At 41.7% G+C, this 18,020-nt stretch overlaps 1 long non-coding RNA gene across 3 annotated transcripts; it reads left to right on the top strand.

Moving 5' to 3' along the window:
- Nucleotides 1–210: 210 nt before the first annotated feature.
- On the top strand, nt 211–15,638 carry LOC147446353 (uncharacterized). 3 transcript variants are annotated; one of them, XR_015189935.1, is made up of 4 exons: nt 9,033–9,186; nt 10,766–10,817; nt 14,620–15,408; nt 15,507–15,638. It is a non-coding gene; the product is annotated as an uncharacterized LOC147446353 (long non-coding RNA). The 3 variants fall into 3 exon arrangements; XR_015189934.1 differs by lacking the exons at nt 9,033–9,186; nt 14,620–15,408 and adding an exon at nt 211–492 and having other exon boundaries at nt 15,507–15,636; XR_015189936.1 differs by lacking the exon at nt 14,620–15,408 and having other exon boundaries at nt 15,507–15,636.
- The last annotated feature ends 2,382 nt before the right edge of the window (nt 15,639–18,020 follow it).

Genomic DNA, 18,020 nt, shown 5'->3' with positions numbered 1-18,020 from the left:
CTAATCGCTCTCTTCGTTATTTAGAGAGTGTTAAGAGAGTGGTCGGTGAGACACTGGAGGGAATGAGGTGACTGGTTATGCTCTGTACGGCCTTCTCTATCTTGTCCTGTGCGTGTGTCCTTTTCTCATTGCTGTAGCAGGCTCCTCCTCCCCCAAGGGGGCGGGGGGAGGGGGGGGGGGGGGGGGAGACAATGTCTCTGCATGACTTTGTCCGCTTTGGTAAAAGTGTCATAGAAGGAAGTTGTAATATTTACATGCAGGAGAAGAATGTGAACCACATGTCCATAGTAAATTTCCAGTCCATTGCAGGAGCAAATGCCTTACTTGCCGCCTCTTCTGGTATTGCTGTCGACTGCTCCCTCGCAACAGCTGGTGGACATTCCCCTCTAAGATCCTATGCAGCTATGGCCTACAAACCCTCACACCATGCAAGATTTGGAGGCGTTACAAGGCATGACCAGTCTCGTTTTCTTGTCCATAATCCATTTCCAGGTAATATGTTTAGCTCCCCTCTATTTCCCTTAATGCATGAGCATGATAAAGGTGACCAAAGTTTAAAAGCCATGAACATGAGAACAATGCTCAATCTTGAAGGTGACTGTGTTTATGAAAACCCTACCTATGATGAATCTTGCATGAACTCATCTAAAAGTCCCGGCTCATGCTAGTGGCCTGCTGCAGCTGGTAATGTCTCTCTCCATGCTATAAGAATTTGGCATCCCAGCCTAGCTATGTACTAAAAAAAAGGAATCTTTGGCCGATCAACTTGAGAAAAAGCTTCATGTCAAAACCACTCCACTGGGTCCCATTGTACTCGTGCAAGGTGCAGCACTCCCAAGCCTAGATTCACGAGTGACTTGTCTCAATAACAGTCTGAACCGGGTCAATCACACAAGCTTTGCCACGTATGCCTACCACTTGAATCTGCTAAAAACAACACTCAGCCATGACTCTATGGAGGCAACCCCTGCCCTCAACCTCAAAGAACAGACAAGGGCATGTGACTGAGCAAGCCCATACTCATGCTCTGCACTCATCCCTCAAGTCTTAAGCTGATGGCTCTGAACCTCCTCAAGCAATGCTGTAAATTGTACCCAGTCCCCAAAAGTGCAGACTCAACCATCTGCTAAGGGACCCCAAGAAACATGAGGCCGGCTACCAACCATATCGCCTTGTTGTGTGCATACCAAGGGGTTCCATGTAAGAGGCTGTCTGAACTACTCTTCAATGCATGAAGGCTAATGCTGCTCTAAACCAGCCTCAATTGCTCCCAGACCCAAAGCAAGCTCAAAGCAAAGCAGTCCTCCCAGCGTCTATTTAGACCCGCTTTGCGCACCTCTCCAAAAATTCACTGAGTAGACAAATCTTGAAATGATAGTTAGCATTTAGAGGAGGAAGAAGCTATTCCCTCACATAAGTTTGGAGATAGTGAGGTTCAACATATTGTAGAGGAGATGACACATGTACCTATTATGGAGGTAGGAGTCCATCAGAGATCCGATCTACAATAGAAGAGGCTATGCCAAATTTTCCTCCCCCTTCACCAGCCCTTCTACTTGGCTTCCATTAAATTTTTACCTCCCCGGTTCTTGGAGATCCCATGAGGAGAGTTTGAAACCTAGACCGTTGGAAATTAACCTTCTATTGATTCTAAACACCAAGAGGAAAGGGTGTTTATTCATTTGCAGAGACACCCCTACTCTTAGGGCTTTTTTTCCTCTAAGGAACATGTGACTTCACATCTTCTATCCAAGATGTGACTTCACATCTTGGATAGAGGATTCAATGGTCTTCCAACTCATGCACGCTATAGAGGTTATGCCACCTTTTATTAGGGTACAAGTAGAAGATATAGAGGACTGGCAGAGCTAACCAAGGATACCATGGGGAGATAAGTAAGGTTACCTGCTTTGGATTCATGATATCTTCTTATCACAGCTATGTCAGGTACAGAGGAGGATACATTGAGGTTATGGACACAGGATATGATCAGAGGCATTTGTAAAGCATACACAATTTCTTTGCATTGATTATCTTCATATCGGATACTATACAAAGAGGGCTTGCAAATAGTGTTTTGGAGTTTGTAGCTAGCCTTGGAGCCCATTGTTCCCCTTGGCATCTTCCTACAAGCTTTATTGTTGGCATCTATTTTGTATACAACTCTATAGTAGCTAGAGTTTTCCCCCTTACCATGTTACATTTTTAAAGGGTTTTTTTGCACTTCAGTTCTATCATTGGTATTACGGCTTTGGTTGTCTTATGTATCTTTTATGTGATATAATCAAGACATGCCCAACTTTTTGTTGTGACAAATGAAATGAAATGTTATATTAACGTCTTCAAAAGACCAAAATGATAATGAGACCAATCTATCACAAAGGAGTGAATTTTATACCATGTTTGGATACAAAAGAACAAGAATAAAAAAATGGAAATACTAGTACAAGCTGAATTGTATGGATGTGATAGCTGATAAAATAGGTACCCTGTAAACTAGATGTAACAATGTGTGAAACAAGGATAGGATGGGGAGAAACCGTGAGGATCCATCCTATCTGCACTCTAGATGTCGAGAGAGTATGGCTCAAATCCTCTGTTGTAGCCTTTATTGATGTTGTGTAGCTGTTGTCTGGATCTCTCTAGCTCGTAGTGGAAGAGTGAGTGTGGGCCGAGCTCTGCAGTGGTGGCTGCTCCTTGGGATGTCTTATATCTAGTGAAACGAAATTTGGAATCCGTCTCTCGCATAGTTATTAGTTGCCAAGAAACACGTTTCCTAGATTATTATGAAGACTTATGAAACGTTTAAAACATTTTGAAACTTCTCTTGGACGTTTCAAATGCAAATTCTCTCCCTAGGTTTCATGTCACATAGTTCTATACGTATGGTACTTTAATTGAAGTTTCAACTTCAAGTAGCATTTGGACAGCCCTACTCATGTTGAAATTCCTTTATGTGTACATTTACTAGATGTATAAGCTCTATACATACCGAGATACAAACATATGTACCCCTTTTTAATCCCTAGTATTTGACGAAACTTCTATTGGGGCATTTCAGAATTTAGCGAAACCGTTTTGAAACTTTAGAAACTCGTTTCAAATGAAACATTTTGAGGCAACTATGGTCTCTGGGACTGTCTCTCTCTAGCTCTCACTTGTAAAGTGTCTCCATATCTATGTAACTCAAGTAGAAATAGCCCAAGGCATCTCTGAACCTCATAACTCATGACCCTAGATAAAGGACCGAAACCCTCTTTGAATAAGCAATGGAAACCGCCCCATATTGCATAGTACATTGTACAATGACATATGTAATGTAACTTTGTCTCTGGCTCTAGATGGCATAAGCAAGTGTCCCTCTAAATCAACCAATCTCAATCTTGAGTTGGTGTGAGGATGTGCATATCTAACCAATGGCACAATTCAAATGAGACACGTGTGTGTCCATGTAGCTAGGTTGAGTCACAAACCCATCTTTTGTGAGGTGGAAAAGATGCTCTCTACAGAAAGCCATCTTTGTGCCAATTATTGTGGCGGCTCTATCCATGTTCTCATAGTGTTCAGCTAGATCAGGTCCTGACAAATGAGTTTAGTAATCTCAACCCGTGTAAGAGACATTGAGGGGGCAGCCTATCCACAGTGGAGCCATGCGACTAAAACCATGATGTAATCTGTGCATACCAGCATGATGTGTCCTTATACAACTAATTGTTTGGAAAAGGCTCAAGGGCCAATCTTGCATATTTGTCTCTAGTAGTATCCCATAAGGTGTGCACAAAGGAGACTAGTTTGGTAAGAGTCTCAATCTCCATAGGGGGGATAGCTAGCTGTGCTCGAATGATATCCTGAGGTGCGGAGGCCTTGACCAAAGATCATAGATACAAGGGCCTCTCCATATGTCTCCGACCATCCTAGCCTACAAAAGGTCCCCAAAACCTGCACCCCTTACAACTTAGCTAAGGCTACTAAAGTTTCAAAGAGCCATAACTTTGTCCGAGGTTTCTAGAACTAAACTTGCAAACTCATCCTCTCCAAGCCTCCCAAAGCCGCTTAAGCTCTAGTCAGTCTAGTCTTTGCTTCTCTCCCCAAAGAAAACCTTGGCCCAGTGAAGACTACTGTGAGGTAATTATATGCATCTGTATACTCCATAATCTCTTGACCATATGCGAACTTAGGTTCTAATCTCTTGATCCATTGCAGTGTGCTGTTACTTGAGATAGTGAATTCCACGGTTCTTGATTTATTAAAGTGTTATGTCATAGATAATCTAGCACAATGGGAGCATTATTTGCCATTGGTCAAGTTTGCATACAACAAAACTATTCATAGCTCCACTAGCAAAGCGCCTTTTGAGATTGTAGAAGAAGCCCAAAAACCTCCTCCTACGATCAAGGTGATGAATCATGTTTTTGAAGTAGATAAGTTTGCAGAGGATTTAAATTTGGCTTATCAACAAGTCCAAAAGGGCATTCAAAAAGCTCAAGAGAGCAAAAGAAAGCTGCAGATAAGCATATTGCAAAATACAAAAGTTTATTAATAAGCACTGAGAATTACATAATTTAGATGCCAAGCTATACCAAGCTTACAATGCTTATTGATCTTTGGAGGGAAACATGCGGCTCAAAGGTAATAATTTTTGGAGGGAGACGTATTGTGACTGATGTGATCTTCTCTATTCTACTGCTAACAACAATACCATCTATCTTAAATCTATAGTCCGGAGATATTTCATCAAGAAACTCAATTGAATCTCTTATATCTTGAAGTTTCCAATTGCTAGTCACAATCAGCTTTCTAGGTTCAAGGAAGGGGTGTACTTTAATCTGTAATTCAAATTTTGGATAGTCTTTCTTTGAATAGAAAGGGATCCAATTGCCTAACTTTCTTCTCCACCTCCTATAGTCATAATCTATGACCAGAGATTGATGAGAAATCAGATAGGAAATGGATAAAGACTTGGGACTTACTCTGCAACTAATAGTGTCTCCAATATGAAAAGTTTCCTTGAGCTTCCACTCTTCTCCAAGTATAGCATCAATTTCAGCTGCAGCGAGTCTTCTATTCAACCACATGGTTCGAGTCCTGTGCAAATCCATAGATTTGAAACATGCCACAAAGACATGTATAGGCAAAAACCACTAAATTTTGATTCTCCTTGATATCCTTCCTGGTGTCATTGCTTTCAGGATATCGTTTTTTTTTTCATTTTAGCTTTAAAACTTTCCACTGTGCATTGATATGGTATTATCTATTCCAACGACCTTATGGAAGGCTCTAAAAGCTCTATTAACTCTCCATATCCACCTTCCAATCTAGGCACCCTATATTTAGCATAATACACAAACAGGTTCATTGATTTATAAAAAGATGATGGCTTTTCAGCATACATAACTTCTACAATTGTTTTATGTATGGCTCTAAAAGTGCTAGTGAAGCTTTCTGCAGGTTGCCACTGCACTGTTGTTCATGGAAATACATCTGTTCATATGATAAAGATCTTCATAAGATATACTAACTCACAAATTGCACTCACATTGTAAAATATAAAAAATGTTTACGTATAGTAAGAAGGAAGATGTTGTACAAGGTTGAGCACCATATCTTTGGCTAATTAGACGTGTTAAACTTTTGCAAACCAATTACCGTCTGATACTTTGAATGCAAGAATGTGACCTTTCCAATGATTCTTCACTTCGTCTCTCTTGGTATTTTTGACTTTGTATGCACTTTTACAAGATGGCAGCATGGTCACCCAGTCGTTTATATGAAAAGACATAGATTTCCAGAGATCATCTTCTTTCATATTGTATAGTTTACAAGAGGTTACTGCATTAGTAGGACGGAGCAAAGAAGACGAAGCCATGGAAACTGAGAAACAGAGAAAGAATTGTGACGAGAACAAAATTTTCAGAAAGAGAGGTAGAATTAAGTGCCAAAATTTTAAACCGTCACTTTTAGTCATTAATGTCCTCATTTTCAATGCCTTCAAGTAAGATTTGTATCTAGTGATATTTTTATTTTCAAGAACAAGTCATTCTTGAGAATGTAAAAAGGACCACCGTACCTCTTGCCAAAATTTTAAAATTTTGAGGTTTTCAACCAAAAGCATCTAAACATTGCCAAAGTAAAGGAGACATGGATGCCATACTTTTGTATACGTGTCAACTCCTTGTTTGATAGAAGGAAAGAGCAAACATCAGCCCGTTTTTGGACGTTTTTGGCCCTAATGGTAAGTTTTTTTGGTGAATCCCTAGGCACTGCGGGGGCACTGCTGGCTGACTAAAGGCCATGATTTTGAGCACACAAGGACAACGACATTTGCAACATTGCAATTGATTGGGCCAGTTGTAAAGTGCAAAGCAGGAAGCTTCTTGATTGCTGACTGATGCTTCATGTTGCTTGCCGATTGAGGCAGGGTCTAGATTCTATCAATCGACTTGCCACTACCCAGTCACAAAAAGATGATGCCACCTAGGCAAATGACCTATACATTTTTGCTGGCCAATTGAATCCCCTTCATGTTCTCAGAGTATAAGAGGGAGGATCTTGCTTCTCCTTACACTGAGAGAGAGAGAGAGAGAGAGAGAGAGAGAGAGAGAGAGAGAGAGAGAGAGAGAGAGAGAGAGAGAGAGAGAGATTTTATTATCGTCCTCGGAGGTCAAATATGACCTATGGGACCAAAAGAAACATCATATGGTGTTTTGGGGCTGATAAGTGACTTTCGATGCTCAAGAATTGTAGAAATGAGCGTTGCAATAGAGAGACCACATCGTGGTTGGGAGAGAAATTTGTGAAGGGAGAGCCCATGGTTGAAAATGTGGGGAAAGCAAGCTCTAATGTAAGCAAAAGCTGAGCACTCAAGTAGGGTGTGGTACTCAGACTCTCAAACTTGCTGGGGACATAGAGTGCATACTCGATGGGACTCCTCCCCGGTACCCCAACGTCCTATATCGCATCGTAGAGAATGAGAGCAATGAGAGCTGAGCCGGATAGAGGCAATAGTGCGGATTGCACTTAAAGGGATAGGCTCAAGCATGTAGGGGTGGGTGCGGCTTTCTCGTTTGGAGAAGAAGATGGCTTTGTAATTGGGGACAACATGTGCGGTATAATGTATGAAGCGTGAGTCTCCCAATGTCTCCCAAGCTATGATGCATTGCTGTTGTAAAAAAGCCTCATTCACATTGGAGTCTCTTGAGGCATCATATAGCAAGTGTAATGCATCTCATCTTCCAAACCACTTCTTGATATCTTGCATCCATCCTGAACTCAATAATTTGCTTTTGTGCGTCTTTTGAACTTTTTTACTTGCTTCCCATGCAATTTTAGGAAGCCGATGTGAAGCCCTTTTTTGCATCTTTAGCATGTATCCCACAACTCTGTCCATACCCATAACCTCAATAGGAAGTGATCTGGACTTAAGAAGCAAGAGCATGTATGGTGTTTGCATCTTGACTTGAAAAAAGTTTGTAAGAAAACACTTTTGGACATTCTCAAACTCTTTCCAAGTGGACTTAGAGATGCTACCACCCCATACCTCAACTCCGTAAAGGAGAACCGGTGTCGGCAAGGTGTTAAAGATGTATTTCTTAAGAGCCCAACATTTAATCTCTCCTACATTACACATGTTCTCAAAGGCATAATAGGCTCTCTTTCCGGCTTCCAAGTGCCGCATAGCACAATCTTTCCATTTATGATTAGCCGGAACTTCAAGGCCAAGGTACTTGAAGCTCTCTACCACTTCAAGTGGCTCTTTATTGTACACTATGCATGGCTTCTCCTTGTTGAGGGTTTTCACAAGCATGACCTTTGTTTTAGAACCATTCACAATCAGCCCACTATGTAAGCAAAAATTTTCCAATGCAATCATAAGCTTTTGTGCATCCTCTAAACTATGTGCCAAAAGCACTACATCATCCGCATATAACAAAAGCATGATCACCGCATTTCCAATCATAACCTCTTCAATGCCTTCTTGTTGCATAAACTCAAGAACCATGTGTTCGAATTCATCAATGAGTAATCCAAAAAGAGTTGGTGAAAGTGGACATCCTTGCTTGACACCAATAGTACTGAAAAATTTTGAAATTCCCTCACCCATACGCACTTGACATACCACCTTTTCATAAATACGGAAAATTGCATGTATGTATTCATTGGGCAATTGGAGTTCCTTCATACGTTTCCAAAGATTCTCTTGAGGAACCATGTCAAAAGCTTTCTTGAAGTCCACAAAGCAACAATACAAACCTTTACCTTTCAACCGACTTTCCTCCATGAGAACTCGAAGAGTGACAAGGTGATCAATTGTGCTATGATCTTTACGGAAACCCGCTTGTCCATGTGCACGTTTGCCATTCTCTTCAGCCCATTTACTTATCTTCATTTCCATGACACATCCAAACAACTTTGCCATAAGAGAACCAACCACTATAGTCCCATAGTTGTTTACATTATTTGCATCTCCCCCTTTGTGTAGCGGTTTAATCCAATTTGTACAATCATGAGGCATGCCATGTTGTTGCGCAAGGTTAAACATATCACATATCCAACGATGTGTTTCCTCCCTTGTCCATTTTAGCATTTCAGATTTAAAACCTTGAAGATCTCCCGCCTTGCGAGTAGACAATTTCTTAAGTCCTCCACCTACATCCTCAAAGGTAAAGAAAGAAGGTATCTATAACATAGTATAATGGGAATGAGAATTCCGATTGCCACGTGGTGGCATTTCCCTTCACCATCCCCCTTCCTCTCTTTTTCGAACCCATCCCTCCTCTTTTTGGACTCAACGGTCGACGACACCTACCCTTCGTTTTTATTTTCAGACGGTTTTTTAATTTTCAGACGGTGATGATAATTTAAGTTCCTAAGAAAGGTGATGATTGAGCCACCTCACTTAATGACTCACAGCCACCCGCTTGAGGTTGGCAGCGAACACGCGTGTTGAGTATCTCAGAGCCGTCGCTCCACTTGCAGTTCACTTATTGCAGCTCCAACAAGTCGGTATTCCATTACAGGCTGCAGCTTGGTAAAGAGAGCTCTATTGGAGCTTGGCGCAAGAGAGAGAGAGAGAGAGAGAGAGAGAGAGAGAGAGAGAGCGCCATTGACGCAGCTTTGTAGGAGAGAGAGAGAGAGAGAGGTTCGTCGAGACAACCCAGGTGGAGTAGCAAGGAAGTCGTGCTCAAGGTATCTCTCTCTCTCTCTCTCTCTCTCTCTCTCTCTCGCGCGCGCGCAGGTGCTCATCGCAACTAGAAGCTGCCCGGGGGAGGGGAGGGCGCGCTTTTCCGACTATGATTGGCGGGTAAGCAAGTGGCAGCGGGAGGGGGACTACGGGGCTGTGGTTAAACCGTGCGAGGCCGCAAGCAAGCCGACCAACTGGCGGTCAGAGCAGAAAGTGCACAGGTGCTACACAGTCGAGCACGCGGAGCAGCTTGCGGGTGGAAGCCCAAATGCAGTTACACTTGAGGGTGGCGGCCTCTGCCCGCGGTGCCACTGTACGCGAGGGTGGGGGCCACTGCAGCGAGGTAGCTAGCCATGGCGAGCTGGCGGCCGGAGGGTCCTCAGCAGGGGTAGACAAGCTTGCGCTGCCGCTGTGGCTGGCACTCAAAGGTGCAAGGCAGTCCGGGTGGCTAGGCAAGCCAGCGGGTAGACAACCCCACGGGGCCGCAGGCAAGTCTGCGTTGCAATCAAAAGCGCTAAGGCAACCGGGCCTGTGGCCAGTATGCAAGCCGACCTGGCTAGAGGAGTAGCGATTGCGCAGGCGCTACGCAATCGAGCGTGCGGCCGGTGGGCGTTCAACCCGCAGGTGGAAGCCCAGATGCAGCTGCACGAGAGGGTGGTGGCCTCTGCCTGCGCTGCCACTGCACGTGAGGGTGGCGGCCACTGCAGCGATGGTGCTAGCCATGGCGAGCTAGCGGCCGGAGGGCGTTTAGCTCGCTAGGGAGAGCTCTCTCAGCGCTCTCTCTCTCTCTCTCTCTAGCCATGTTGAGTTGGCGGTTAGAGGGAGTTCAGCCTGCGAGGGAGAGCTCTCTCAGCGCTCTCTCTCTCTCTCTCTGTGTCGTTTCAACGTAGAGGGTAAGCTAGGGCACTCACACATCAGTGCTCTGATTGCCTTGGCAAGTTGTTTGAGCACTACAGCATGAAGTTGTTAGTCATGCTTGGCTTTGCCAATTGCTGTGTCTTTTGATTATGGCATATGCGCAAGTGAGGTGGATGAAAAAGCCGGCCCCGAGTTGTTTCTAGCGAATGCAAAGCGAGGGTGTGCCCATACTGTCCATGCATGTTGCTCGAGCACTACAACATGGGCAAAAGAAATCATGATGGTACTGTTAGCCATGGCAATGCCTTCTTTGACATGTTTGCCATATGTGGTATACGTCTTTGTCTTTGTCTCTTGGATCAGAACATTGATTGCATGCCCAATAGGAAAAGGGGTGAGAAAGTTCTATGTTGTTTTAGCAAAGGAAAGAGGAGGTTGTCTTTTTAGATGTAATCACCCGCACTACGCAAATTGCTAAGGTGGAGAAAAGTATATACAAGTAGCCGATGCACGATCGTGTATTATAGGAGACTAAATTCTATCCAATGATAACAATAAAAAACCCTAACAAAAACATTAATTTATTGAAAAGATTAAGTGCTAAAAACGGAGTAGTAGTAAATTCGACTACACAATGGACTTTTTTCAAGAGACGTTTTTTATATTTAAACTTTGACTTTTGGTTAGAAGATAGTTAACTTCAATGAATTGATTGTTAATTTGCAGCTTGAGGCTTGACTTTGAACCGTGTATACACGTATCTTCAACACACAAGAAGGTAACTTGCAGACCGACCCTGATAGTGCATGTGTTGTAATTTTAATAAAAAAGAGTAATTTTGTTAGAGAGAGAGAGAGAGAGAGAGAGAGAGAGAGCATGTAACTTGCAAACCTTTGAGAGTGCATGTGTTGTAATTTTGATTAAAAAAAGTACTTTTGTTAAAAAGAGAGAGAGAGAGAGAGAGAGCGCTTGAATGTAATGTTTTAAACTAGAGTTAAGACGTGTGTAACCTATGGATAGGCCCCAAAAAGAAACAAAAAAAAGATAGAGTAATTTTTAAGAGTGCATGTGTTGTAATTTGGTTTAAAAAAAAGAAATTTTGGCTAGAATATAGAGATAGATAGAGAGAGAGAGAGCATAGAATATTGTCCATCTAAACTGTCCTCTTTTGGCTAAACATAGAAGTTGTGAAGAAGGTATTTTGCAGCAATGCAATATAGGTCGAGAGAATGGTTGTAAAGCACTTTAATTCACCTCCATTTGAACATATTTATCACTATGGCCAATTGTCACCGCAAGAGCCGGCTTAATAGATTGGGTAGCCAGCCCATGGTCATCACTCGTGTGCATGTGCTAATTAGTGTGCTACACAAGCCGAGAGAGAGAGAGAGAGAGAGAGAGAGAGAGAGAGAGAGAGAGAGAGTTTTATGTTTACGTTCTCGATGTTTCAATTGGCTTATGCGATATATCCTTTGGATATCCCAAACAGCTAGAGAGAGAGTTGTATGCATGAGCCAGCTTTGAGAGAGAGAGAGAGAGAGAGAGAGAGAGCTATTAGAGAATATGTCTGCCAAGGGCAGGGTAATGAAGCTGTGGGCTGTTATGAGTGGATCAAAATGTGAGGGCGTCTTTGGAATTGAAATAACCTACGCTTGCATCTTGAAGACAAGTGGCACTATTTAAGACAACTGACAAGGGAATAACAATTCACAATAATGTTACCATTTAGGGACTATTGAGAAAAAACAATGTTCTTGCCAATGCCTTGGTTGATATGTATGCCAAATGTGGTGCACTTCATAAAGCGCTTGAGATTCTGTTCGAAGTGTGGTATCTAATCTAATATTAAAGTGTGACGGGGAAGGGGATTCCGGGTCTTTACTCTTGGTTGTCGGATGCCTCCGGTGGCAATGAATCTCTTACAGCCTTTAGAGGAGCCAATAACTCGCCACACCACCCCAGTCAATTAATTTTACTACCTCTTGCACCTACAGTCAAAAGATAGAGAGAGGCCGTCGGAGGCGGCCGGCCACACTCGTACATAGAAGAGAAGCATGACATGGAATCTCTCCCACATTTGGTTGCTCGTAAAGATTCTTACAATGCATGTACATGTCTACAAGATTTCAGTCACCAAAACTCTCAACACGCTTGCCTTTTAGATTTTTCCAAAATCTACCACATGCATGTGCCTTCTCTTGAGCATGAAACAATTGTCGCTTGATTTCCCACCTTCTCTTTTTTTGAACAAGTGTCTTGTATGCTTGTAGATGTTTTTGATATGCTTCTTTATCTTTGATTGCATCTAAACTTATCAAGTGCTTACGAGACTCTTTACATTCCATATCAAACCACTTTTTCTTTGGACTACCTTTTCTTAAGCTTTTGCAAGATATATGTTTCACGACAAAACATTTCTCTGCACAAGAGCAAATGGTTTCCTTAAAAGCTGCCTACTTGCATTCTAGCGTTGAGTCATTTGGAAGCTTTCTCTTACATAACATTTGATTAACCGTATCAGCATGTGTAGGGCCTTTTTTGAAGTCTATGCACAAATGTGAATGCACCATGCTATGGTTGGAGTTTACATGCTTGAGTCTTCCCTTATATGTGAGACCAATACATAGAGTGCGATGATCCGATTCCGGACTCCATGGACCAAGAGAAAATGTTTGTATGCAATCCAAAATGGCTTCCAAAAACAACTTGTAATCATTAAAACTATCACCATTGTGTTTTCTACATGTAAATCCATCCGTGCCATTCCATAGAGATACACCATTTGCAATGAGCATTCCAGTGCTATTGTACATATGTAAAAGTGACTTGCCATATTGATCCGGCTCTTTCTCATCAAAAGAGGTTTGTTTATACATATGTATGTCCTCACTTCTCTTTGAAACCCATAGCATGCCAAAATGATGGTGAAAGAAGTTCAATACAATTTGATGGTTTGCAAAATATCCAATGATCACGTACTGTGCTAGCTTGACATAAGCCGCCACAAAATATAACATCTAAGCCACCGAATGGTTCAAGGTGATTATGCTTGATGTACGGAGTCTTGTGTCTAAGATACACAAGAGTCTATTTCCAATCAATGATGCTTTGTCGAAGACAATCAATTTGAGATTCTTGTATAGTTGTGAGAGTTCAACGAGACTCTCAAAAGCAAGTGACGTGCCTGGCTGGAGGACAAGGGGCAAATGCAAAGCTAAGTGAATTGTTGTACCCCCTAAGTTGAAAGTTGCTTTGCCTGTGTATGCCATCAATAATGTTGTTGAAAGATCAACATCAGTATCAATGTAACTATTGTAGTGGCGCAGCAAGCCTTGCACAATTGTTTTCAAAGTGAATGTTTTCCCTGTTCTAGCTCCACCAGTTAAGAAAATGTGAATTGGGTGAGCAGGTTTTAATTGTTTCCTATTCATAATGTCATAAAAAAGGCATCATGTTCAATGTTTAATTTGGAAACCAATGAATGGTACTCTTCATCAGACAATGCTATGATGCAAAATACAAGAGGGACTTTTACAGTGGGCTTGATTTAGTACTCTTCATTAGACAATGCTATGTTGCAAAATACAAGAGGGACTTTTACAGTGGGCTTGATTGGCCTATTCAGACTCAAAAAGGTTGTTATCCTTAAAGGCAGAGGAGGAAGATAATGAAAGCGTTACCAAGGATGGTGCATCAAAGTTTGTTATGGTGTATTTTTTACAATTCTCATTGATGAGTTGAAAATTTGTCATGTATTTGTCTTCCAACAGACAATGTCTCTCTTGAAAGGTTTTTCATCACTAGTCAATGGCAAGAATAGCAAGCAAAGCTCATGGTAATGCCACTCTAGATTTTTTTGGAGATTGAAGTTGGTGTACTTGATTACTTAAGTTTTGTTAGATATGCGTGAAGATCTGTGGACGTATTAGTAGGTGCTTGCATAGTCAGCTAGGCATATGTGCAAAAGTTTGTTTGGGCGGCGTGTATATTTGGTCAAAAGGTCAACATAGAAAATGTCCATGTCATCAGGATGCAAACAATCTAACACCATTAGGAAAAATGTGGACTCTCCTTGGGCCATATAGGATTAAGGTTAATTAAGCTCTAGCCAATAGGAAGAGAGCAATGTATATAAGTCTAGAACCTAAGAAAGTAGAGAGAATAATAGGGTTGCCCACTCATTTATTGCTTTGTATCCTAGAGGGAGGTGGATGGGTAAAAGAAGGAGGGGAGGAGTGGTGGGTCCACAGATACGTTTTAACAAAAACCCTAAAAATTTCAAAATTTTTAATTTTTTTTTTTGAAAATGCAACCTTTCGCAATCGGTCCCCATCGTGTTCGTGAAAGAACAAACGTTGATCTCCATTGGAAGGGAAGACTAATAGGCTTCAAGCAAGTAAGAGACAATGGTACGGTGGCAATCGTTCAACATGTTTTCATGTTTGGACACATGCGTCTATGAGGGATCACCAACCCAAGGGATTTTCCTTGTAATTGTATGTCTCTTGCAGTTCAATGGTTTTGGTGGTAACAAAAAAATGGACTTTTTACATCTCACGGACTGTTTTGTTTCTATGTAGATGTTTTTCCTTCTAGCCTTGTGGAGGAGCAACCACTCGTGCCTTTCAGGCACATTTACGGCCATGCATGCAAGTCTTGGGGATATGTCTTCTCCAACACAACTTCATCAAACTTTGCACGACAAAGGGTGTTCTTCTACACCCACAAGTACATTGTATCTACAGATGAGGAAGGCTACGGAGAGCTACAACCTTTGGAGGCTACAACCTTACGTAGCATGGAGTGGCCAAAGCCATCTAGATGCATTCACTGTAATGTCTTTGAAAGCCAAGATTGTAGCTGATGTAAGAGTATCATTAAAACTTGGAAAAGCCTCGTGTTCCGTTGGGCTTGGATGGTGTTGTCCTGCTCACGTCTTCGCTAGCATCTTTGGATCTTTGCATTTCCATCATACAAATACTATGTATGTTTGCAAAGATCTACAATACGATACATTGGAAGCCATCTTTGGCGAGAAGTGGGGGTATCTTGAAGGACTTCACAATGGAGATCGCTTTCGGTGTCAGGTTGAAAGTTTTGGCATTGCTATCTGTTTCATCAAGGTGCGCTCCACCCTTTACGTGCGGTACTTCTATGAAAGGTGGATGTGCAAGCTTGGTGAATGGATTCCATTGCAATCCATCGATGCTACAATTGAGGTATTTGATTTTGCAATCAAATTGTCGAGTGGTGCCGTTGAAACCGTCCAAGTGAACAAGCATTAGACATTGACCAATGTGCGGAAGCACTTAGTGATAATGGGTTTAGAGCATGGAGAAGATACAAAATTTTGCATCGGACGACGTAAGGTGAATGATTTTTCTCTCTTAATTATGTTGTATTTATGTTCTTTTGATTATTCCCTGCTCTTAAGTCAGGTATGCTATTTCTTTTTTTTTTTTGCTAGATTGGTAGCCGCATGGAGAGCACGATTCAAATTGAAAAGGCGTGGATGACGGAAGAGAATTTGATTTTATCATTAGAGTAGTTATGTTTTGTACTTAAATTTCTTATAATATCAAAATTGTAAGTTCAAGCAGATGGTTGTATCAAATTTTGGCAATGCACATTATCTTAAAGTCGTAGTGATGTGTTTTTAGAGTTAAATGATTGTAATTTAGTTTGTAAGTTTTTTATAACTTCTTGTTATTTGTGTTACTTTATGAAAATTGTTTAATATTTTAATTATTGTTTTTTTTTTTTTGGGAGGGGGGGGGGGATGCGTGCTATATAAAGCCTCCTAAACCCTACCATTTTCACACTCTTTGCCTATTCACACTCTCATTTGAGCTCCAGCACTCTTTGCATTCTTACCTTAAGAGCTAGCATTATGGCATCCTCCTCCACCCCTCCCGAAGCCACGGTGTTACAACGCTTCCAAACGTTTTTACAAACAATCGAGTGGCAAGATCATGACGATCATCACAATTTCTTCACCCAATTCTCTGATGTGAACGCAACTATTCACATAAACAGCCAATCTTTTCAGCCTATCTTGGAATTTTTTGAATTTTACATTGACAAGTATGCTGCACCAATTGTCGGATAAGGGGAACCGTGGATTCCATGCGATTTGCTTCGCTACATACACAAAGGCGATCGGCCTTTCACCCAGCGACTTCAGCGATTTTGTGTAATTGCGGGTGAGACAGGTCAGTACATTGAAGATTCACGTTTGAAAAAGAAGAAGGTCGGCACCCAGTTTCTAAGTCGCTTGGCGACTTGTGTTTCTTCTTGCGGAGGAGCTTGAAAGATCTGAGGTGAGTTTGCCTCATTTGCGCCTTGGGGGTGTCGTCAAGGACACAAAGGAGCCCATTACAGCGCCGTGGGATGCAAGCAAAGAGGGCAATATTCTTGCCATAACCTACCCAGGAGGTGTCATGGATGCCGCCAAATCCATGGGTGATGAGGGTGCAAAAGCATCCTTTAAGCCCGCTGCAGATACACCGGAGGAGACATTAACTCCGGAGGTTTTTTTTGAACACCTCTCCCCAATTGTGATAAATGGGGAGGAATATTTGTTTTTACATGATCTTGAAAAGACTTTTGACATCCGCATAGATAAGTGTCTGTCCATCCTCTGTGCCACTGTAGAGTCCTCTGCCATTGACTCCTCTTCCGATTCCTTTGGATCGAAGTCTCCTTCCTCTTGGAGAGAGTGTGGTAGATACAGTGGAGTTGGCAATGGTGGCGGTGACAGATGCACCGCACTCATCTATGTCGGAGGATGAGTTTGTAGCTACACGCGCATTGCTTGAAGCCCAACGCACTCCTATGCCTGTTCATATAAATGAACTTGAGAGTGTCGCTATGGCTCCCAATTCATCTATTTCTCTTGACAGCAAAAGCATAAACGATGAGGACGACGAAAAACAAGAGGTATTATTTAATTTTTGATTTGTGATTACGTTAATTTTCATTGTTTCATTTTGAAATCTTATTTACCTATGGATTTCTTTGTAGAATGTTGTGGAGTTGGATGAGCATGCAGGTCGGGGAGGAGATGGTAGGCGCCAAGCTTTTGGATGGCAGTCGTCTCTTGCGCATTACCTTCGCAAGCTCCTCCAAGACAGCTTTGCAATAATCCACAAGGATTACACTCCTTGTGGTTAATTTTGGGTGTCGATGATGAAAACAATGAGCCGCATCCTATGCCTGTCAACCATATCTCAAGCCTCCCAAGTTATATATCTTGTAAATAAATCTCTGGCCAGTGCTGCATTTGCGACACATATTTGTGGTCGTGTGCTTTGTAACGTGGCTTTAAGCCAAGCTGTAGGTCTAAGCAATGTGGAACAAATTGCTTGGGATGTGCTGCACAAACATCTTCCTTGCGCCCAAGAGTGCCGAGAAAACATTGCTTGCCATATCTTATATGGCTCAAGCACTCAATAGCTGCATAAATCTTGTAGTTAACTCCTTCAAATATGTAATGAGATATATCACATCTTTGTACTTTTTTATTTCAAAATTCGAATGGAAATTGATTTTAAATGGTACTTTCCAACTTCTGTATTGAGTTTATGGTACGATAGACAGTACGTAATTGGTTCTATCTTGTGATACGATTGTGCAATTCTCTGAATCAAAATATAGAGTTTTTTTCATATAAATAACATAAAAAAAAGCATAATATCATAAGATATATTTATTTACAAGATATATAACTTGGGAGGCTTGAGATATTTATATTTACTTGGTTGACAGCTCTTCTATCCATATCTCTCTCTCTGTCTCTCTCTCTCTCTCTCTCTCTCTCTCTCTCTCTCTCTCTCTACTTAGTTTTACTTATATCACTTAAAACACAAATGTACAGGACTCGTTATATTTGAAAAATCCAAGACTCGTTATATTTCAAAAAGATATCTTTACATTGGCAAAATTGCATAAAAGTCAAATTCAATCTCTTCTCCTCTGATTC

Source organism: Adiantum capillus-veneris, chromosome 12 (assembly GCF_014529385.1).
Source record: "Adiantum capillus-veneris isolate H3 chromosome 12, ASM1452938v2, whole genome shotgun sequence".
Taxonomy (NCBI): Eukaryota; Viridiplantae; Streptophyta; class Polypodiopsida; order Polypodiales; family Pteridaceae; genus Adiantum; species Adiantum capillus-veneris.
Note: the sequence above shows the minus strand (reverse complement) of the source record. Positions and strands in the feature narration are given on the sequence as shown.